The sequence below is a fragment of the Mustelus asterias genome, chromosome 1 (genome assembly GCF_964213995.1).
Source record: "Mustelus asterias chromosome 1, sMusAst1.hap1.1, whole genome shotgun sequence".
Lineage (NCBI taxonomy): Eukaryota > Metazoa > Chordata > Chondrichthyes > Carcharhiniformes > Triakidae > Mustelus > Mustelus asterias.
Genome location: NC_135801.1, coordinates 193141053 through 193165113, shown reverse-complemented (window position 1 = coordinate 193165113; position 24061 = coordinate 193141053). Strand labels below are relative to the sequence as shown.

The 24061-nt window shown below is 44.8% G+C and overlaps 1 protein-coding gene and 1 pseudogene across 2 annotated transcripts in view; both read right to left on the bottom strand.

Moving 5' to 3' along the window:
• Positions 1–24061, bottom strand: part of exoc6b (exocyst complex component 6B) — a 631370-nt gene that overhangs the window by 368121 nt on the left and 239188 nt on the right. The gene's annotated exons all lie outside the window — the stretch shown is intronic.
• On the bottom strand, positions 20840–21042 carry LOC144501687 (U2 spliceosomal RNA; annotated as a pseudogene).

Genomic DNA, 24061 nt, shown 5'->3' with positions numbered 1-24061 from the left:
GTGTCTGCTGTTAGTGAGACAAACATGCTAGCCATTCTGTGCCAACAATGTCCTGTAAACGGTAATGGGATGTATAATCAGTTAATGTGTTTTTGGTGGTATTGGTTGGGGAAAGGACATTAGTCAGGACAAAAATAGAAGTACTATTAACTTGCAGACACCGCCAATGTACAGAGCTCACACCCACTCAAACATAATTTTCACACAGTAGCAGCACGAAATTCATGGCTTGTATTTATAATGGGCTTTCCATGACCACAGGACACCACGAATCATTTTACAACCAATAAAACGCTTTTAGAAGTGTAATCACCATTGTAACATGGAAAACATGGCAGCCAATTTACAGAGGCACGGTTCCACAAACAATAATGAAATACATGCTTTAGATGTTGGTTGAGGAATCACTGCTGCCCAGGATGCCACAGGAAAGTGCCCTGCGAATAGTGGTGTGGGACCTTGGTATCCACTTAAGAGGAACTTGGTTTAACATTTCATTCATCTTCGACAATACACCACTCCCTCCACATGCACTGAAGTATCAGTCTGTACTCAAACCTCTGGAGTGGGATGAGGGGGAATAAGAGATGAGGAGGAATTTCTTCAGCCAGAGAGTGGTGAATCTGTGGAACTCTTTGCCGCAGAAGGCTGTGGAGGCCAGGTCACTGAGTGTCTTTAAGACAGAGAGAGATATGTTCTTGGTTAATAAGGGGATCGGGATTGTGGGGAAAAGGCAGGAGAATGGGGATGAGAAAAATATCAGCCATGATTGAATGGCGGAGCAGACTCGATGGGCCGAGTGGCCTAATTCTGCTCCTATGTCTTATGACTTGAACACATAACTTGACTCGGAGGCAGGAGTGCTACCAAATAAACTCCGGTTTATCCACAGGTAACTGTTGAGAACATATCTAACTTGCAGCTTAAGCAAAAGTCAATACACAATGTAAAATTATCTGCTGCAGAATTATAGAAATTCATGGCAAAGGGGGAGACCATTTGGCTTCCTGAATGCCAATGTGTTTATGCAAAAATCTGGTGTGGAACTAAATTCTAAGTCATCAGAATATTTTCCATATCCGTGTATATCCGTCACAATGCATCAGGCCAATCTCACAAGCAAATATCACTCATACCATTCAATTGATTCCCTTGGAAAATATTAATCCAACTCCTTGGGTTTACAACACAAGCCAGTCTGTTAATATCCTCCCACATATCCGCTATCCTTTGTTTTAACATAGCTACTTTAAACTATCTGTTTGCCTTCCCTCTTCCGAGTCTGGTTTTTTTTTATATCCTTGAATAATTGTGCCCATCCTGAAGAAACTTCAAGGATTCTACTTGCCTATAGTCTTTAGGATTTTGATTATTCCAATAAGATCTCTCCAAGCCTTCACTCAGATGGAACGGGACCAATGCTCAATGTATAATTTCCCGTGTCTTGGTCTCTCCCTCTTGACAATATTTTGGTGGTTTATCCACTAGTATGCCACCCGGTCAGGTCGTCAAAGTTTCAGTAGGGGAACATGTGGCAAATAGTGACCACAACTCTGTTAACTTTAGGATAGTAATGGACAAGGATGAGTGCTGTCCTACGGGCAGGGTGCTAAATTGGGGGAAGGCTGACTATAGTCAGATTAGGCAGGAATTGGTGGATGTTGATTGGGAGAGGATGTTCGAGGGTAAGTCCGCGTCTGGCATGTGGGAGTCTTTTAAGGAACTATTGATAAGGCTGCAGGATAGGCATGTGCCTGTAAAAAGGAAAGATAGGAAAGGTAGGATTCGAGAGCCGTGGATAACCAGGGAAATTGAGGATCTGATTAAAATGAAAAGGGAGGCGTACGTTAAGTCCAGGCAACTGAAAACAGATGGAGCTCTGGAGGAATACAGAGAGAGTAGGAAAGATCTCAAACGGGGAGTTAGAAGGGCAAAAAGAGGGCACGAGATGTTCTTGGCAGGCAGGATTAAGGAGAATCCTAAGGCATTCTATTCATACGTTAGGAACAAAAGAGTTGTCAGGGAGAAAATCGGACCTCTCAGGGACAAAGGAGGGGAATTATGCTTAGAACCTAAGGGAATAGGGGAGATCCTAAATGAATACTTTGCATCGGTATTCACGAAGGAGAGGGGCGTGTTAACCGGGAGTGTCTCGGAGGGAGGTGTTGACCCGTTAGAGAAAATCTCCATTACAAGAGAGGAAGTGTTAGGTTTTTTAGGAAACATTAAAACTGACAAAGCCCCAGGGCCTGATGGCATCTATCCTCGACTGCTCAGGGAGACGAGAGGTGAAATTGCTGGGCCTCTGACTGAAATCTTTGTCGCTTCTTTGGACACGGGTGAGGTCCCTGAGGATTGGAGGATAGCGAATGTGGTCCCGTTGTTTAAGAAGGGTAGCAGGGATAACCCAGGAAATTATAGGCCGGTGAGCTTGACGTCCGTGGTAGGGAAGTTGTTGGAGAGGATTCTTAGAGACAGGATGTATGTGCATTTAGAACGGAACAATCTCATTAGTGACAGACAGCATGGTTTTGTAAGAAGGAGGTCGTGCCTTACAAATTTGGTGGAGTTTTTTGAGGAAGTGACAAAAACGGTTGATGAAGGAAGGGCCGTGGATGTCGTCTATATGGATTTCAGTAAGGCATTTGACAAAGTCCCACATGGCAGGTTGGTTAAGAAGGTTAAGGCTCATGGGATACAAGGAGAAGTGGCTCGATGGGTGGAGAACTGGCTTGGCCATAGGAGACAGAGGGTAGTGGTCGAAGGGTCTTTTTCCGGCTGGAGGTCTGTGACCAGTGGTGTTCCGCAGGGCTCTGTACTGGGACCTCTGCTATTTGTGATATATATAAATGATTTGGAAGAAGGTGTAACTGGTGTAATCAGCAAGTTTGCGGATGACACGAAGATGGCTGGAATTGCGGATAGCGAAGAGCATTGTCGGGCAATACAGCAGGATATAGATAGGCTGGAAAATTGGGCGGAGAGGTGGCAGATGGAGTTTAATCCGGATAAATGCGAAGTGATGCATTTTGGAAGAAATAATGTAGGGAGGAGTTATACAATAAATGGCAGAGTCATCAGGAGTATAGAAACACAGAGGGACCTAGGTGTGCAAGTCCACAAATCCTTGAAGGTGGCAACACAGGTGGAGAAGGTGGTGAAGAAGGCATATGGTATGCTTGCCTTTATAGGACGGGGTATAGAGTATAAAAGCTGGAGTCTGATGATGCAGCTGTATAGAACGCTGGTTAGGCCACATTTGGAGTACTGCGTCCAGTTCTGGTCGCCGCACTACCAGAAGGACGTGGAGGCATTGGAGAGAGTGCAGAGAAGGTTTACCAGGATGTTGCCTGGTATGGAGGGTCTTAGCTATGAGGAGAGATTGGGTAGACTGGGGTTGTTCTCCTTGGAAAGACGGAGAATGAGGGGAGATCTAATAGAGGTATACAAGATTATGAAGGGTATAGATAGGGTGAACGGTGGGAAGCTTTTTCCCAGGTCGGAGGTGACGATCACGAGGGGTCACGGGCTCAAGCTGAGAGGGGCGAAGTATAACTCAGACATCAGAGGGACGTTTTTTACACAGAGGGTGGTGGGGGCCTGGAATGCGCTGCCAAGTAGGGTGGTGGAGGCAGGCACGCTGACATTGTTTAAGACTTACCTGGATAGTCACATGAGCAGCCTGGGAATGGAGGGATACAAACGAGTGGTCTAGTTGGACCAAGGAGCGGCACAGGCTTGGAGGGCCGAAGGGCCTGTTTCCTGTGACGTACTGTTCTTTGTTCTTGTTCTTATTCAAATCTCTTCTTTTTATTAAATCCTGTGGTCTATTACTACTACCAGATATTACAACTTACATTCTCTTGCCCAGTCTGGCCAATATTTACTTTTTTCAACTGACACCTAAAAACTGACTAACAGTCATCGTCTGTAAACTTGTTGTGCACAAACTACCTCCCACCTGTCCTACAGCACCACTGACTACACTTCATTGAATCATAGAATCTCTCCTGTACAGAAGGAGGCTATTCGGCCCATCGAGTCTGCCCTGACCACAATTCCACCCAGGCCCTATCGCCATAATCCCATGCATTTACCCTAGCTAGTCCCCCTGACACTAAGGGCAACTTAGCATGGCCAACCCACCTAGCCCGCACATTTTTGGACTGTGGGAGGAAACCGGAGCACCCGGAGGAAACCCACACAGACACGGGGAGAATGTGCAAACTCCACACAGGCAATGACCCAAGCCGGGAATCAAACCCGGGTCCCTGGGGCTGTGAGGCAGCAGTGCTAACCACCGTGCCGCAAAATGCTTTTGGTCATCCCGAGGCATTGAAAGACACCACACAAATGCAAGTCCATCTTTCCTTCTACCTCTCAATTCTTACAAATTCCCTGAACTCTGTTCACTTGTTCCTTGTTAAATGCGGCCAGCTTCCGGATTCCAAGTGCTGTATCATCAGCAGCACTTGTGATTTCAAACTTTCCCCACTTGCAAATCATTTTGGTGCTACTGTCAAAATCCATGGTTTCAGCAAAAACTGCTGAGACACCTGCTGGTTACCTATTATTCAACTAACATGGTTCCATGTGCAGCTGCTATTGGACTCTCTAGAGATATAACTAATTTCTGACCTACTTCAGAAGTTTCTCTCATCCTCATTCTTACTGCAGCTGTGCAGGACCTTGGTGAGACCACACCTGGAGTACTGCATGCAATTTTGGGTTCCTCACCTGCCAACCATAGAGGGAGCGCAGAGAAGGTTCACCAGACTGATTCCTGGGATGGCAGAATTGTCATACGAGGAGCGATTGAGGCAACTGGACCTGAATTCACTGGAATTTAGAAGAATGAGATGAGATCTAATTGAAAAGTATAACATTCTGATAGGGCTGGACAGACTGGATGCAGGGATGTTATTTCCTCTGGCTGGAGGGTCGAGAACAAGGGCTCACAAAGTCAGGATATGGGGCAGGCCATTTAGGACTGAGACGAGGAAAGATTTCTTCACCCAGACAATGATGAACCTGTGGAATTCTTCACCACAGAAGGTTGTGGAGGCCACATCATTGAATATGCTTAAGATGGAAATATATAGATTTCTAGACCCTAAAGGTGTCAAGGGGGTATGGGGAGAGTGCTGGAGTACATTGTTGAGATAGAGGTGATGTGGAGATGCCGGCGTTGGACTGGGGTAAGCACAGTAAGAAGTCTCACAACACCAGGTTAAAGTCCAACAGGTTTATTTGGCAGCACTAGCTTTCGGAGTCTCAAGCTCCTTCATCAGGTAAGTGAGGACTTGTGTTCACAAACGGAGCATATAAAGACACAAACTCGATTTACAAAATAATGGTTGGAATGCGAGTCTTTACAGGTAATCAAGTCTTAAAGGTACAATGTGAGTGGAGAGAGGGTTAAGCACAGGTTAAAGAGGTGTGTATTGTCTCCAGCCAGGACTGTTAGTGAGATTTTGCAAGCCCAGGCAAGTCGTGGGAGTTACAGATAGCGTGGTACACACTATCCGATAGTATGATACACTATCTGTAACCTGAGCTTGCAAAATCTCACTAACTGTCGTGGCTGGAGACAATACACACCTGGACTTTAACCTGGTGTTGTGAGACTTCTTGTTGAGATAGGGGGTTAGCCGTGATCATAGTGAATGGTGGAATGGGCTCAAAGGGCAGAATGGCCTACTCCTGCTCCTATTTCATGTGTTTCTATGTTTTATTCCTTGTCTTCTAACATGTAACTAATATCCCATGCAGCACTGTGTTAATATTTTGGCTAAAAGTGTTAATATCTTAGGTCCATTGAGATCAGCATATCCATGAGGAACCATCATTTATCCCAACCACAACCTGCCAGCTATGGAGTTAGGCTGACACCATCAACACTGCTGTAGGTATTTCATTAATTCTTCCTTCAAGGCACATTCTAGTATTTTATAGGCTTGTGATGTCAGACATATTGGCAAAGGGACCCTTGGAAGCAACACGGGGATTCCCTGGAGAACGTCGTTGTTTGCTGGGGGCTCCAGAGAAGCACTGCAACATTTGCAGCACTCCTTTCCTTCCTACCCCCACCCCATTAGTTAGCATTGCTGCCTCACAGCGCCAGGGAGCCAGGTTCGATTCCTGACTTGGGTCGCTGTCTGTGCGGAGTCTGCACGTTCTCCCCGTGTCTGCGTGGGTTTCCTCCGGACGCTCCGGTTTCCTCCCACAGTCCAAAAGACATGCTGGTTAGGTGCATCGGCCGTGCTAAATTCTTCCTCAGTGCAGCCAAACAGGCGCCGGAGTGTGGCGACTAGGGGATTTTCACAGTAACTTCATTGCAGTGTTCATGTAAACCTACTTGTGACACGAGTAAATAAACTTTAAACTTTAAAACTAACCCCCATCCCAGCCACACACACACAACCGCTCAGCCTTCAATACAAAAAAAATTTGAAAAAGAAATAGTGGGTTCACAGGTGTGGAGGCATACAACACAAATCCTTATCTGCAATATAAAAATAAGAGGGCACGTAAATTTTGAGCGAACAAAAGGCCGTCAGAGTGCAGGAATACAGATTTTGAAATAAAACAGTTTAAAGTACCCAAAACAGTTGTAAAGGGAGTTCATAACAATACTCCATACAACACAGCCACTAAAACAATGGCAAGGAGCCAGGCAAACGTTCCAGAAACGACAATGACCTCTTGTCCCTCAAATCAGACAAGTGCAGAATTATTTTTGAGAAGTGCAAAGTCAACATGTTAACATTGTTTTTCCCTTTCTCCTGAACTGAAACACAAACCCACAAGAATGATAAGAGTTGTATGATTTGTCTGCCCCTGCTACTGTTATCTTCCAACCCACTTCCCCATAGATCAGATCTAAAAACAACTCTCTGTAAATGGACAGGGACGTGACAGATTGACTTGGCCTTTCTTTGACTCCTGAGCCACGGTCAAAAGTGCATGAACTGGGTTGAGGTAATACACAGTCTTGATCTCAAAAGGACTTCTTTGTGTGAATAAGCAATACGTACACAAGACTCTGATAAATGATCTTAACTTAAATCTGAACAGATTATGATTTTTTTTTACTTACTAGATTAAGATGAAGAATTGCTTTAAAAATATCAAGCAAAATAAATTTTAAAAAGCAAAGATTTTAGAGCGTCTTGCCAAGAGGAAAAATCTGAGGAACAATATCTAGCTTACTCAAAGCACCAATTCTTCCCTCATCCTATCTGACCATCAGGCGATTTGCAGACATGCTAGATTAGGAGAGCGTGGAGACAGCTATTTGGTCCAACATGCCTGCGCAAGTTCTTTGAAAGAATGATCCAATTAGTCCCAAACTAGCATCTTTACTCATAGCCCTGCAATGCTTTCACAAGAATACATGAATTAGGAGCAGGAGTAGTCCCTTTAGCCCCTTGAGCCTATTCCGCAATTTGATAAGATAATGGCTGATCTGATTCTGGCTTCAACTCCACTTTCCCATCCATACCCTTAATTCCCTTGTCAATCAAAAAATTATCTAACGCAGACCTGAATATATTCAATGGCCTCCCTACTCTCTCTGGGAAAGAGGATTCCACAGGCTAACAAGGCTTAGAGGAAGAAATTCTCCATGTCTCTTAAACGCGAGACCCCTCACTTTTAAACCGAATCCCTAGTTCCAGATTCCCTCACAAAGGGAAACATTCTCTCAGCGTCCAAATCTCCCTCAACATCTTATCTGTTTCCTATAGATCATCTTTCATTCTTCTAAATATCATTGGGTATAGGCTCAACCTGCTCCACTTCTCTTCATTAGGTAACCACTTCATCCCAGGACTCAACCAAGTAAACTTTCTCTGATATATTTCTAACGCAATCAGGTCCTTTCTTAAATAAGGATACCAAAACTGTGTAGTTCTATATTCAATTCCTCTTGCAATAATCACCAACATTCCTAGTCAATTGCTATACCCGCATGCCCACCTTTTAAGATTCATGTAGCAAGATATCCAGATTTCTCTGCACCAGAGTTCACCACTCTGTCTTCAGTTAAATAGTATACTCATTTCTATCCTTCCTGCCAAAGTGAACAACATTCACATTTTCACATGTTATACTCCATCTGCCAATCTCTTTGCCCACTCACTTAACCGATTTAAATCCCTTTGCAGACTTTTTATGTCCTCATGACAACTTGTTTTCCTACCTTTTATCATGTCATCAGCAAATTTAGTTACCATACATTTAGCCGCTTCATCTAAGTCATTGACATAGATTCCTGTGGCACTCCAAGAGACATAGATAGGATGCAAAGCTGGGCTGAAAAATGGCAAATGGAGTTTAACCCTGATAAATGTGAGGTGATTCATTTTGGTAGGACTAATTTAAATGTGGATTACAGGGTCAAAGGTAGGGTTCTGAAGACTGTGGAGGAACAGAGAGATCTTGGGGTCTATATCCACAGATCTCTAAAGGTTGCCACTCAAGTGGATAGAGCTGTGAAGAAGGCCTATAGTGTGTTAGCTTTTATTAACAGGGGGTTGGAGTTTAAGAGCCGTGGGGTTATGCTGCAACTGTACAGGACCTTGGTGAGACCACATTTGGAATATTGTGTGCAGTTCTGGTCACCTCACTATAAGAAGGATGTGGAAGCGCTGGAAAGAGTGCAGAGGAGATTTACCAGGATGCTGCCTGGTTTGGAGGGTAGGTCTTATGAGGAAAGGTTGAGGGAGCTAGGGCTGTTCTCTCTGGAGCGGAGGAGGCTGAGGGGAGACTTAATAGAGGTTTATAAAATGATGAAGGGGATAGATAGAGTGAACGTTCAAAGACTATTTCCTCGGGTGGATGGAGCTATTACAAGGGGGCATAACTATAGGGTTCGTGGTGGGAGATATAGGAAGGATATCAGAGGTAGGTTCTTTACGCAGAGAGTGGTTGGGTTGTGGAATGGACTGCCTGCAGTGATAGTGGAGTCAGACACTTTAGGAACATTTAAGCGGTTATTGGATAGGCACATGGAGAACACCAGTATGATAGGGAGTGGGATAGCTTGATCTTGGTTTCAGATAAAGCTCGGCACAACATCGTGGGCCGAAGGGCCTGTTCTGTGCTGTACTGGTCTATGTTCTATGTTCCACTAATAACAACAGCATGCCAGCCCAAAATGGCCCACTGATCCATAGGATAGAATCCCTAAGGTAAAGAAGAAGGCCTGTTGGCCCATCAGGTCTGCACCGACTCTCCGAAAAAGCATTTTAACTAGGCCCACCCCACTGCCCTATCCCTGTAACCCCGCACATTTCTCATGGCTAATCCAGCTAACCTACACATCTCTGGACACTAAGGGGCAATTTAAATTTAGTATGGCCAACCTACCTAACCTACACATCTTTGGACTGTGGGAGGAAACTGGAGCACTTAGAGGAATCCAACACAAAGATGGGGAGGAGGTGCAAACTCCACACAGTCATAAAGATACATGATCTGCAGTTTGCGAACGACTGCAGTGTCATTGTCCACTCTGCACCCGATTCTCAAGCCACTCTCAATCTCTTCAATTCTGCATTCAGGAAACCCAGCCTGTCCTGGAATGTTGCCAAAACAAAACTCAGATCAAACCACAGCTAGTCAGCCAAATATTCCACCTCCCTTTACGCTTACCAGTGAGCCCATCAGAAGCAAATGTGATAGAGAAACAGGCTGTGATTGGAGCAGCAGCAAACGCCAGCAGTGGTGAGTTTTCTGGAAAGAGGTTTTCTTCCAGGGCAGTCCATGAGGAAAGACAGGTGCAGGTGCCTAGGGAGCGGGGAACACAAGAGCCAGGGCCTGGAGAGTAGGAACACGAGAGCCAAGACTCGGGGACTGGGAATCAGAGTGCCAGGGCCCCACGGAGGGAGAGGCTGGCTGCGTTCCGGGAGTGAGACACTGTGGAACCTCGGGTTGAAGGAGATAGGTGGGTAGAGGCTGACAGGTGTGTGTGAGAGAGTTGAGTGTGTGTCTGCCTTACTTGAAGTCTGTGGTTTCTCACTCAGTCTCACAACCGCACACCAACACATACTCATCCACTGAGTGGGTGTGTGTAACAGTGAGTGAGCACCCTGAATCTGGGAGTGATGCACACACGCGCACACACGCGCACACTGACCCTCTCAGACTCTGCTCATTTTTATTAATTATTCTTTTTATTCAGCTTATCCAGCTGGTCCCATTCCCCTGCTCTATCGTCAGAACCCTGCAAGTTTATTTCCCTCAAGGGCCCATCCAATTTCCTTTTGAAATTGGTCATCACCTCTGTTTCCACCATCCTCGCAGGCAGCGAGTTCCAGGTCATTACCATGAGTGAATGGTAATGCAGTGGCATTAAGGAGTTCTTCCTCACATTCTACTTGCCCTAAATCTTCAATCTGTGTTCCCTGGTCCTTTAACAATCAGTTAATGGAAACAGTTCTTCCATGTCTACCTTATCCAAACCTGTCATATTCTTGTTCTCCTTGATCAAATCTCCCCTCAACCTCCTCTGCTCACGGAGAACAAGCCCAGCTTCTCCAGCCTAACCTTGTAACTCCCTGGAACCATTCTGATCAATCTCCTCTGCACCCTCTCAAGGACCCTCACATCTTTCCTAAACTGTGGGACCAGAGCTGGATGCAATAATCTAGTTCAGGCCTAACTAGAGCTTTATGAAGGTTCAGCATAATTTCCCTGCTTTTGCACTGAATACCTCAATTTATGAAGTCCAAGATCCCAGGTGCTTTGCTAACCATTCTCTCAATATGTCCCGTCACTTTCAAAGATCTGTGCACATGTACCCCTAGGTACCTCTGTCCCGGCACTTGTTACAACTGTGCCACCAAGTCGACATTGTCACGACCTGTCCCATTTGCCAAAACACATCAACTCATACTTCTCATTAACTTCCATCTGCCTCTAGTCTATCCATTCTGCTAATCTATCTGCACCTCGCTGCTTCACGAGCTTTTGGAGTTCTGCTCCTTCATCAGGTGAGTGGTTACCAATGAACCTTCACCTAATGAAGGAGCAGCGCTCCAAAAGCTTGTGATTCCAAATAAACCTGTTGGACTTTAAGCTGGTGTTGCGAGACTTCTTACCATGCCCACCCCAGTCTTGCATCTCCACATCATGGCTATCTTAGAAAAGTGCCATGGGCTCCTAACGTCCAGCTGAGACTGCAATAGATCCCATCTGAAAGACGGCACCTCCAACAGCCCAGCACACCCTCCTTCAGCACTGAAGTGTCAGCCAGACTTCGTGCTCAAGTGGAGTGACATTTGAACCCACAACGTCTGACTCATGCAAGGAAGTGTAACCAACTGAGCCACTGACGATGCCAGTCCCAGTAACACAGTTGCCCTGCTACCGTATCTGCAGCCTCCATTTTGCTGCACGCCATTGTTGCAAACTTCTCCAAGCAAAGCGGTCATGGTTGTGTTGGCTCGATGAGCAGTCCTGTGTATACAGGGCTCCCCTCTAAGAAGCAAATGAAAGCATCCTGATTTAACTTGACCTAGTTTTAACAGCTGGTGAAAAGGTGGGGTGCCTGGCCACAGCTCAAGGATAAGTGAAACAAGAGGCAGAGTTAAGAAAAAAATAAAGGTAGATGGAGTTGCTGAAAGGCATTGGGTGAGCCAAAATACAAATAGAATGAGGTTAAACAAGTAAATGTTTAATGACTTAAGCATTTAAATCACTCCCTCATGTCAGGTGCTATTTATATATCTCTTATGTTTCCCTTATTAGAAACAATGTTGGAATGAAGTTTTAAAAGTTACCCAGTGCTCGGCATGGGGAGGATTTTGTTTTTTAAAACTCACCCAATATTAATTTTATAACCAAAAATCAAAACCTAGGTTGGTAGTTAATTGTGTAAAAACAGAAAAAAATAAATCAAGCAACTTGTTGCTGGGGAAATAGCTGTTATAAAGTTCTCTACCATAAACTAACATTGAGGCAGGGCCCATAAACTCTTAACAGGGAGCTGCCAGGTAAAAAAGATGCATATTTGAGCATACGGGCAACGAGCCAGAAAGTAGTTAATCCCACTCTGTCGCTCGCTCCCCACACCTTTCAGCAGTGTTGGTGAGTGATGCAGAAGGAGTGAGAAGCACCAGTACAGGCTTGAAGGGCAGAATGGTCCATTGCTGTGCTGTTAACGTTGCACACAGAAACGCATGAAAAGAAAAAAAGGGGAAAAGGTTAGACGTAAGCGAGCAATGGATCAGAAACAAGTGCCCGTATGTCTGGGGTACGCTTGTAGGATTTATTTTACTCTTTCACAGGACGTAGGCCTCACTGGCTAGGCCAGCATTGACTGTCCATCCCTCATTACCCTCGAGATGGAGCTGAGCCAGCTTCTTTAACCGTGGCAGTCCCTGTGGTCTTGGTACAGCCAGTGCTGTTCGGGAAGGAGTGCCAAGATTTCAGATTGGGGACAGTGAATGGATAGTTCCAAGTCAGGGCGGTGATGTCCCATGCAGCTGATCCTCATGTCCTTCCAGGTGATTTGATTTATTTATTACTGTCACATGTATTAGCACACAGTGAAAAGTATTGTTTCTTGTGTGCTTTACAGACAAAGCATACTGTTCATAGAGAAGGAAACGAGAGAGTGCAGAATGTAGTGTTACAGTCATAGCTAGGGTGTAGAGAAAGATCAACTTGGTGTGAGGTAGGTCCATTCAGAAGTCTGACAGCAGCAGGGAAGAAGCTGTTCTTGAGTCGGTTGGTACGTGACCTCAGACTTATGTATCTTTTTCCCAATGGAAGAAGGTGGAAGAGGGAATGTCTGGGGTGCGTGGGGTCCTTAATTATGCTGGCTGCTTTTCCGAGGCAGCGGGAAGTGCAGACAGAGTCAATGGATGGGAGGCTGGATTGCGTGATGGATTGGGCTACATTCACAAATCTTTGTAGTTTCTTGCGGTCTTGGGCAGAGCAGGAGCCATACCAAGCTGTGATACAACCAGAAAGAATGCTTTCTATGGCGCATCTGTAAAAGTTGGTGAGAGTCGTAGCTGACATGCCAAATTTCCTTAGTCTTCTGAGAAAGTAGAGATGTTGGTGGGCTTTCGTAACTATAGTGTCGGCATGGGGAGACCAGGACAGGTTGTTGGTGATCTGGACACCTAAAAACCTGAAGCTCTCGACCATTTCTACTTCATTCCCATTGATGTAGACAGGAGCATGTTTTCCACTGCGCTTCCTGAAGTCGATGACTCGCTTCTTTGTTTTGTTAAAATTGAGGAAGAGATTATTGTTGCTGTACCAGTTCACCAGATTCTCTATCTCATTCCTGTACTCTGTCTCGTCATTGTTTGAGATCCAACCCACTACGGTGGTGTCATCAGTGAACTTGAAAATCGAATTGGAGGGGAATTTGGTCACACAGTCATAGGTGTATAAGGAGTATAGTAGGGGGTTGAGGACACAGCCTTGTGGGGCACTGGTGTTGAGGATGATCGTGGAGGAGGTGTTGTTGCCAATCCTTACTGATTGTGGTCTGTGGGTTAGGAAGTTCAGAATCCAGTCGCAGAGGGAGGAACCGAGGCCCAGGACACAGAATTTGGAGATGAGTTGTAGGAATAATGGTGTTGAAGGCTGAGCTGTAGTCAACAAATTGGAGTCTGACATAGGTGTCTTTGTTATCTAGGTGTTCCAAGGTTGAATGCAGGGCCAGGGAGATGCCGTCTGCTGTGGACCTGTTACGGCGGTAAGCAAATTGTAGTGGATCCAGGCAATCCGGAAAGCTGGAATTGATTCGTGCCATGACTAACATTTTGAAGAACTTCATAATGATGGATGTCGGAGCCACAGGACGCTAGGTGGGAGAGATTGTGAATTTGGAAGGTCAAAGGAGGTATCACAAGTTGCTGCAGTGCATCTTATAGATGGGAGGTTGACTAGGTTAGGATTGTTTTCACTGGAGTTGAGGGGAAGATCTCATAGAGACTTATAAAATTCTAAGAAGACTGGACAGGATAGATGCAGGGAGGATGTTCCCGATGATGGGGGTGTCCAGAACCAGGGGTCACAGTCTGAGGTTTTGGGGTAGACCGTTTAGGATGGAGATGAGGAGACATTTCTTCACCCAAAGAGTGGTGAGCCTGTGGAATTCATTACCACAGGAAGTAGTTGATGCCAAAACGTTGAATGTATTCAAGAGGCGGCTGGATATAGCACTTGGGGTGAATGGGATCAAAGGTTATGGGGAGAAACCAGGATTAGGCTATTGAGTTGGACGATCAGCCATGATGGTGATAAATGGTGAAGCAGGCTCGAAGGGCCGAATGGCCTCCTCCTGCTCCTAGCTTCTCTGTTTCTACGTTTCATGCTCGTTCAGTACTTTGGATTTTTTTGTAAGATCGCTCCCGAGAAATCCATCTATTTCCTTCTGAAATATTTTCAGTGTTTTGGCCTCCACAGCTTTCTATGGTAGAGAATTCCACAGGTTCACCACCCTGAAGTGAAGATGTTTCTTCTCATCTCAGTCCTAAATGACCCACTCTGTATCCTGAGACCGTGAATCCTTGTTCTCGACACCCCAGCCAGAAGAAACAAAGTCCCTGCATCCAGTCTGCCCAGCCCTGTCAGAATTTTATAAGTTTCAATTCTTCTAAGTTCCAGTCAACATCGGCCCAATCAACACAATCTCTCCTCATACAGCAATCCTGCCATCCCAGGAATCAGTCTGATGAACCTTCGCTGCACTCCCTCTATGGTAAGTATATCCTTTCTGAGATAACAAGAGCAAATCTGCACACGATACTCCAGGTATGGTCTCACAAAGAGCCTTTACAGCTGCAGCGAGACATCCTTGCTCCTGTACTCAAATCCTCTTGCAGTGAAGGCCAACATACCACTTGCCTTCCTAGCTGTTTGTTAAACCTGCATGCTTGCTTTGGGTGGTTGGTGTACAAGGACAGCCAGCTCTCTTTGTATATCAACATTTCCCAATCTATCACCATTTTGCTGCCTCCTCCAAAGTTGATAACTTCACATTTACCCATGTTTATGCTGCATCTGCCATGTATTTACCCACTCACTCAACTTGTCCAAATCACCCTGAGGCCTCTTAACATCATCCTCACCACTCACCTTCCCACCAAACTTGGAAATGTTACTTTTGGTTCCCTCATCCAAATCATATTGTGAATAGCTGGGGCGCGAGCATTGATCACCACAGGACCACACAAGTCACCTCTTGTCACTTTGAAAAAGACCCTTTGATTCCTACTCTGTTTCCCGTCTGCTATCCAATTCTCAATCCATGCCAATATATTACCCCCAATCCCATTTGCTTTAATTTTGCACACTGACCTCTTATGTGGGATTTTATCAAAAACTTTCTGAATATTCAAATACACCATATCCACTGGTACAACCTTCCCTATTGTACTCGTTACATCCACAAAAAATTCCAGTATGTTTTTCAAAACATGATTTCCCATTCATAAATCCATGTCGATTTTATCTAATCTCGTTGATATTTTCTAGGTGTCACATTACCACATCCTTTAGTCTCGAGTATTTTCCCTACTACTGATGTTATGTTAACCAGTCTGTAATTCCCTGTTTTCTCCCTCCCTCCTTTTATAAATAGTGGGGTTACATTTGCTACCCTCCAACGTGTCGGGACTGTTGCAGAATCTACAGAATTTTGGCATCCTGGGATGTAGATTATGAGGTCCTGAGGATTTATCGGCTTTCAATCCAATTAATTTCTCTAAAACTACTTTTCTAGTAATACTAATTTCCTTCAATTCCTCCGTCTCAGTTGGCCCTTGATTTCTTCACATTTCTAGGGAGCTATTTGTGTCTTCGTCAGATCAGCAGCAATGAAGGAAAACACAAATTCAAAACAGCTCAGAAAAAAGTACACAGTTAAAGAATCTGCATCACACGTTCAGGGTTTCTATTACTTCAGCTTATAAAACAGAGGGGGAGGAGGAGGCCATTCAGCCCATCAGGCCTTCACCACCATTCAGTTATCATCGCTGATGTAACTGTGGCCTGAACTCCAATTTCCTGCGCGCATAACCCCCATAGCCCTTAACTCTGTTTGCAGATCAAACTTGTAAACTTTAAGCTCCTGCAGCTTGGAAAGACTCTGGCCCCCTTGTGTGTTCCTGGTTTCTGTGATTTAATGTCCTCTCGATTCGGCTGTGTGCAGTGGGAAGAGTTTCAAAAGCCGTGGGTTAGCAAACATCACAAGACACCTCAGAATTTGAGTAGCTCCCACCTGAAGCTGAACTAAGCTTTACTATATTTTTGTCACCATAAACAGACGCTGATCTGGGAACGAGGTTGGAACCACAGGATCTATGAACTCAGACCCCCTGCCATCCACAAGGGGATCGTAAAATCAATTTAGTTGAGTATTTAGAAAGCATGTGACTAAGTTCCACATGTGTGAAACTTTCAAAGATTAGAAGTACTGTTACAATACAGACTCGACATCAGATCAGCAGACTGCAGTTTACTGCTGCCCCCACTGCTTTCCACCCATGGGACAATGTAACACCACAAAGTGGCATCCAGTGACTGGTTAAATTTTCGTCTTACAGCAAAATCGCTGTGTCTGTTGGCAATTTGATGATGTTAGAAATGGCATTTTTTTAAAAAATGTTTAGCTTGCTTTAAAAATCATTGTTTTTAAAAGCTGCGATTTGCATTGGGATGCAGCTGCACCAACAGATGCGATGTCCAGGAGGTTTCACACCTCATATCGAAAAACCCCTGTGCCATGGGTCTTGCAGCCTCTAATTGATACCGCTAGGTTTCCCTCAACAGAAGCCTCCACTGAGTGGTGCGATGTGACCTCCCGAGAACAAGCTGGATCTTTAGCCATTGGAGTTTAGAAGGATCAGGTGTGATCTCAGTGAAACATATACATTCTGAAGGGACTAGATCAGGTGGATACCGGGAGGATGCTTCCTCTGGCAGCAGGGCCCAGAACCAGGGGGGGCTCAGGTTAAGAATAAGAGGTTTCCCTTTTAAGACGGAGATGAGGTTTCCTTTTTCTCTTCGGGGCTCGTTAGTCTCTCTTCCCCAGGGAGCAATGGAGGCAGGGTCATTAAATTTATTCATAGAAATAGAAACCCTACAGTGCAGAAGGAGGCCATTCGGCCCATCGAGTCTGCACCGACCACAATCCCACCCAGGCCCTACCCCCACATAATTTACCCGTTAATCCCTCTAACCTACACATCCCAGGACTAACTAAGGATTCAAGCCTGAGTTAGATAGATTTTTGATTGATAAAGGAGTCAAGGGTTATGGAGGAGGTAGTGGGGGGAATCAGGAAGGTGAAGCTGAGACTACAACCAAGAGTGTGGAGTTGCCGGCGTTGGACTGGGGTAGGCACAGTAAGTAGTTTCACAACACCAGGTTAAAGTCCAACAGGTTTATTTGGTAGTACAAGCTTTCGGAGCGCTGCTGCTTCATCAGGTGAGTGGGAGTTGTGTTCACAAACAGGGCACATATAGACACAAACTCAATTACAAGATAATGGCTGGAATGCGAGTCTTAACAGGTAATCAAGTCTTTACAGGTGCAGACAATGCAAGTGGAGAGAGGGTTAAGCACAGGTTAAAGAGATGTATATTGTCTCCAGCCAGGACAGTTAGTGAGATTTTGCAAGCCCAGGCAAGTCGTGGGGGTTACAGGTAGTGTGACATGAACCCAAGATCCCGGTTGAGGCTGTCCTCATGTGTACGGAACTTGGCTATCAGTTTCTGCTCAGCGATTCTGTGTTGTCGTGAAGGCCGCCTTGGAGAACGCTTACCCGAAGGTCAGGGGCTGAATGCCCTTGACTGCTGAAATGTTCCCCGACAGGAAGGGAACACTCCTGCCTGGTGATTGTCGAGTGGTGTCCATTCATCCGTTGTCATAGCGATGATCTTATGGAATGGCAAAGCAGACTGATGGGTCGAATTGCCTATTACTGCTCCTAATTCCTATGTGATAACTGTAGCAATACGTGCTCCCCATTATTTTCTTGTTCTCTAGTTATAAAGACTGACATTCGATTAGCTATTTTGATTTTTAAATTTTTTTTACACTTTTGTGCATGAACCCCGAGATCTTCTTGGACCAGAACGTTCCCAAGCTTTTCATCATTTGTCTCAGTCGAGGACTAAAGAGACAGCAACTACCCTTAAGTCAAGGGGAGGTGGCTGTGAATGTCCTTGACATCAAGGCAGCATTTGACCGAGTATGGCATCAAGGAGCCTGAGCAAAACTGGAGTTGATGGAATTAGGTGGGAAACGTTTTGCTGGTTGGAGTCATGCACAGGACAAAAGAAAATGTTTGAGGTGGTTGGAGGTCAATCATCTCAGCTCCAGAACATCATTGCAAGAGTTCCTCAGGGTTAGTGTCCTAGACACAACCATCTTCAGCTGCTTCATTAATGACCTTATTTGCATTATGAGATCAGAAGTGTGGATGTTCGCTGATGATTACAAAATGCTTGACGCCATTCGCGACTCCTCAGATGCTGAAGCAATCCATGTCCAAACGCGGCAAGTCCTTGAGAGTACCCAGGCTTGGGCTGACAAGTGGCACTCGTGCCACCTCCATCAAGAGAGATTCTAACCATCTTCCCTGCAAACTGCATTGGTTTAAGGCAGTGGCTCACCACCACCTTCTCAAGAGCAATTAGGGATGGGCAACAAATGCTGGCCTTGCCACCTCATGAAAGAAAGGGGAAAAGACAGAAGAGCCAAGGAGACCTAGCCTAAGTAATTTCAATGCAAGTGGATAAAAAACAACCCTGTGTTAGAGAAATGCCCAATGCACAGGAAGATATCATCATTTCAGATTGCAATTATCACAGGCCTGGAAAGCAATGTAATCAGTATAACCATCTTTATCTGCTTCAAAGACTTCAACAAGCAAGTTCTACATTAAAATGCGTGGACATAGGCACCTACTGAATAAATGAAGTCCCAGTGAGACTTCCACCCTCACTAGAAAGGGGAGGAGGAAAGAAAACCAAGAACTGAAACCAAAAATCCCAGTTGCCTGAGACAGAAAATGCGGAACTTTAATCATGTCTATTTTTGTAACTTCACAATGGGTTTTCACAGAAAAGGTAATGTAAATATGAAATCCTCTCGATGCTGAGGGACAACCGCAGCTTTTAAGAGTGAGGCAGATAAATTTTCTTATGTTGGTGAATGGAGTTTGTTACAAGGCCTTTCTCCCCCTTTATTTTCAAAAATATGATTTTTCAACTTACTGGAAAGTTTGCAGCTTGAACTGAAACTACTTCAACATGCAAGTTCACATCCCAAGGTAAAGGTGAGAAACCAATAAATCACCCTCAGGGGAGTGAGAGGAGAGAGACATTTCCTATAATCCAGTCACTCATCAAAACTTGTATCTGTCGAAAGAAGAGACATTAACAATGCAAAGCACAATATATTGAAACAATGGCTTCCACAGACAGGCACAAAACCTCTTGGGTGAAGTACTTCAACACAAGGCTGTCAGCCACTAGAGAGAGATGCAAATGACACAGGCAGTGTCAAGAAAGTCTTCCACACAGAAAACAAGCTGAGGGCTTTTTCTCTCCCCTTCTCTTTTGAAATGAGTGTCGCCAAGTTCAACAAGCTAACTCTACCAGAAGTCTACCAGCGAAACATGATCTCGTAATAATCGAAGTATCTTTTGCATCTGCACACTTCCAAAATACCAGCTAACCTAAATCAGCCGCAACATTCAAAATCAACATCTCAAGTTGACCACATATTCATTTTCCATTTTTCATGAAGTGTGTGTGTGTCTTTCTGTGTGAGTGTGTGCATCTGCACGTGTGTATCTGCCAATGTCTGTCTGTGTGTGTGTGTGCGTGTGTCCAAACAACTGCATGAGGGCCGAATGCTTAATGTCACTTTTTACCTCTTTCCTCTGGTTTACTGGTTAATAAATTTGCTCTTTGACTCAAGAAAACCTTGTTTGATTGGCTCCTTATTGCTCAAAGCTTAAATAGCAAAATACTTCCTGATTTGGAAAAGGCATCGCCTCATGAAAAAGAAACTTAAATCTTCGTGACCAATAGAGGAGGTTCCATAGAGGGAAGCCAGTTCACACTTCTCACATGGTCATAGCAAGTTGAGGTACCAAATCAGCCATGACCTAACTGAATGGTGGAGCAGACTCAAGGGGCTAAATGGCCAATTCATTTTCTTAATGAATTCTCAGATCTGAAAGACTGCTGTCTCACAGTCTTTGATTTTCATGGTGTATGATACGACTCTGATGAGGTGCATGAGCAGAGGGACCTTGGGCTCCACATTCACAATTCATGTGGCTTGTGTAAGAGTACAGAATACTTGGCATTGTAAATAGGGACATATTTTTTTAAATACTTTTCCAATTCAATCAAATCAAGTCCAATTCAGAGTCTCAACAAGTTGAGACATTTCCGATCCAAGCTGACAAGACAGGGTATGCGACCCTTTACCCTGTCTTGGGCCTGATCTACATGAGCCAAGCTGATTGGAGTAGGCAGACATCTCCGCCCCCAAAGCTTGATCTCATTTGCATCTTAGCCAAAAGGCCGAGATGCCGCTTTTAAAAATTGCTTCATATGAAAATGAAGCTTAAATGTAACCTAGTGACCTCAACCAAGTGCAGCATCCGCATAACTACACTTGATCTTAGCCAAAAGGCCGAGATAGGCCAAAATAGGTACTTTTTTTTAATATACTTTTCCAATTCAAGCAAATCAAGTCCAATTCAGTGTCTCAACAAGTTGAGACATTTCCGATCCAGGCTGGCAAGACAGGGCGAGCGACCATTTACCCTGTCCTGGGCCTGATCTACATGAGCCAAGCTGATTGGAGGAGGGAAAGCAATTCCTCCTCCAAAACTTGAGCTCATTTGCATCCTAGCCAAAAGGCCAAGATGCCGCTTTTAAAAATTGCTTCATATGAAACATATGAAGCTTCAATGTAACCTAATGACCTCAACCAAGTGCAGCATCCGCATAACTACACTTGATCTTAGCCAAAAGGCTGAGAAGTACAAAACAAGTCATGGCAAACCATTATAAATCACTGATTAGGCCTCAGTTCGAGTACTGTATGCAATTCTGGCCACCACATTTTAGGAAGGATGACAAGAGCTTGGAAAGCTTACAGCGGTCTACCAGGATGATACCAGAGATAAAGGGCTTAAGTTATGTGGAGAAATCTGCTGAAGACAGTGAGGGCGAAAAGGAGGGAACCAGCAGAGGTATTCAAAACTGAGGCATTTTGATAAGGGACGCAGGAAAAGCTGTTTCCTTTGACAAGTGCACCAGTAACCAGAGGTTACAGATTTTAACTAATTGATAGATTAGGTCCAAAGATGTGCAGATTAGGCAGATTGGCCATGCTAAATTGCCCCTCAGTGTCAGGGGGACTAGCAGGATAAATATATGGGACTACGGGGATAGGGCCTGGGTGGGATTGTGGTCGATGCAGACTCGATGGGCTGAATGGCCTCCTTCTGCACTGTAGGGATTCTATGAAAGAAGAACCGGTGGGAAATTAGATATTCTCCCTAATGGACTCTCTTGAGATGGCCTCCATCTATTCAATAAGATTCTATAACTTAATAAAAGCAAATTACTGCGGATGCTGGAATCTGAAACCAAAAGAGAAAACACTGGAAAATCTCAGCAGGTCTGGCAGCATCTGTAAGGAGAGAAAAGAGCTGATGTTTCGAGTCCAGACGACCCTTTGTCAAAGCTAAAAGGCAGAGAAAATGGGAGATATTTAAGTGGATTGGGGGGGGGGGGGGGGGGGGGGGGAGACTATAACTTCATTGTTACATCCCACAAGCGGTGATAATATTCCTTGACATATATATTTTGTACATCGAGAATAATAAGTATAGAATCATACAGCGCAGAAGACGACCTTCAGACCATCGAGTATGCACCGACATACGAGAAACACTGACGCACCTAATCCCATCTGCCAGCACTTGGCCCATAGCCTTGAATGTTATGATGAGCCAAGTGTTCATCCAGGTACTTTTGAAAAGATGTGAGGCAACCCACTTCTACCACCTTCCCAGGCAACGCATTCCAAACCGTCACCATCCTCTGGGTATAAATTGTTTCCTCACATCCCCCTTAAACCTCCTGCCCCTCACCTTGAAACTATGTCCCCTCGTGACTGACCCTTCAACTAAGGGGAACAACTGCTCCCGATCCCCTCATAATCTTGTACACCTCAATCAAATCGCTCCTTGGTCTTCTCTGCTCCAACGAAAACAACATAGCCGATGCAACCTCTCTTCATAACGTAAATGTTCCATCCCAGGCAGCATCCTGGTGAATCTCCTCTGCACCCCCTCCAGTGCAATCACATTCTTCCGATAATTTGGCGACCAGAACTGCACACAGTACTCTAGCTGTGGCCTCACCAAAGTTCAATACAACTCCAACATGACTTCCCTGTTTTTATAATCGATGCCTTGATTGATAAAGTGCCTTTTTCACCACCCTACTAACTTGCCCTTCTGCCTTCAGGGCAACCTGGGATATATTAAGAAAGCAAGGGTTTCATAGATCTCCATCTAATGCTGTTTGGTTTTGAAGCTGGAGAATGGTCATGGAAAGATCAAAGTAAAAAATAACTTTTTAAGTTTGAAGTTTATTTATTAATGTCACAAGTAGGCTTACATTAACGCTGCAATGAAGTTACTGTGAAAATCCCCCAGTGGCCACACTCCGGCGCCTGTTCAGGTACACTGAGGGAAAATTTAGCGTGGCCAATGTATCTAACCAGAATGTCTTTCGGACTGTGGGAGGAAACTGGAGCACCAGGAGAACGTGCAGACTCCGCACAGACATTGACCCAAGCGGGGAATCGAACCCGGGTCCCTGGTGCTGTGAGGCAGCAGTGTTAACCACTGTGCCACCATGCCGCCCTACACAAAAAAGAGAGGAAAAAGAATAAAGTCCAAAAGACGTGCTGGTGAGGTGCATTGGCCATGGTAGGTTCTCCCTCAGTGTACCCGAACAGGTGCCAGAATGTGGCAACTAGGGGATTTTCACAGTAACTTCACTGCAATGTCAATGTAACCCTACTTGTGACACCAATAAATAAACTTTAAAATCTTAAATACGCCTTGGCAGCAGGGAATGGCAGGCTAATCCAATGAATGCTGAAAGTGAGGATAGAGAGAACCTTAGTCGTATTGGGAGGAAGAGGGGGGTGACAGCAGAAGTGGGTAAAATACATCGGACATGGTGGAGGGTCAACCACACCAAGGAAATCCTCATTTGAGGAAAAAGACATATCGCGAGTGCTAGAATGGAAAGTTATATCAATGGGACCGGCGCGACAGAAACAGAGAAACTGGGAGAATGGAATAGAGACCAATTGTCACACCACCACCCCATGCCCCGAGCTTCTCTTCCTGTGGTACTCAATCCAAGAGTCAGGGGATCATCACATCCTCTTTTCTTCCGTGTGATTCTTCCATCAAAAATCAATAAATCTACAAATCCACTTCTCCTCCCTGTGAAACTCTCTCCCAGAGTCAGTGAATCTTCATACCTCCTACTCCTCCCTGAGGGATACTCTGGGAGTAGCCAAATACAAGTAGGAATGCTGCTTTCTCGTTGGAGCAAAATGGCTGATCATGCAATTCACACGGGCCAACTGAATCACCAGTAAAGTAATGACAGTTTATGTTACATGATTTGCACGGATTAATCACACATCCCCAAGTCAACACCCAACTGAACATGCCAAAAGATAAAACAAACACAACATTTAGAGAGAGAAAATTTCTCTGAGCTTGTTCTTTCATCTCTTTATCTTCACCTTGTCGATACTCAGGTACAAATCAAAATCTTAATAATACAGCTGCGTATTCTTCCTCTGTTCAAATGGCTAAAGTATGAAAATCTTGTGCAGGTAACTGGAAATAGCAGACCCAATACAATTTATACCCAAGTACTTGGCTCTGGAAGGCTACTTAATGATTTCTTGATTTGCATAATTTCTATTAGCCTTTAATAAACTATTCTCTACTTAAGGGATCAAC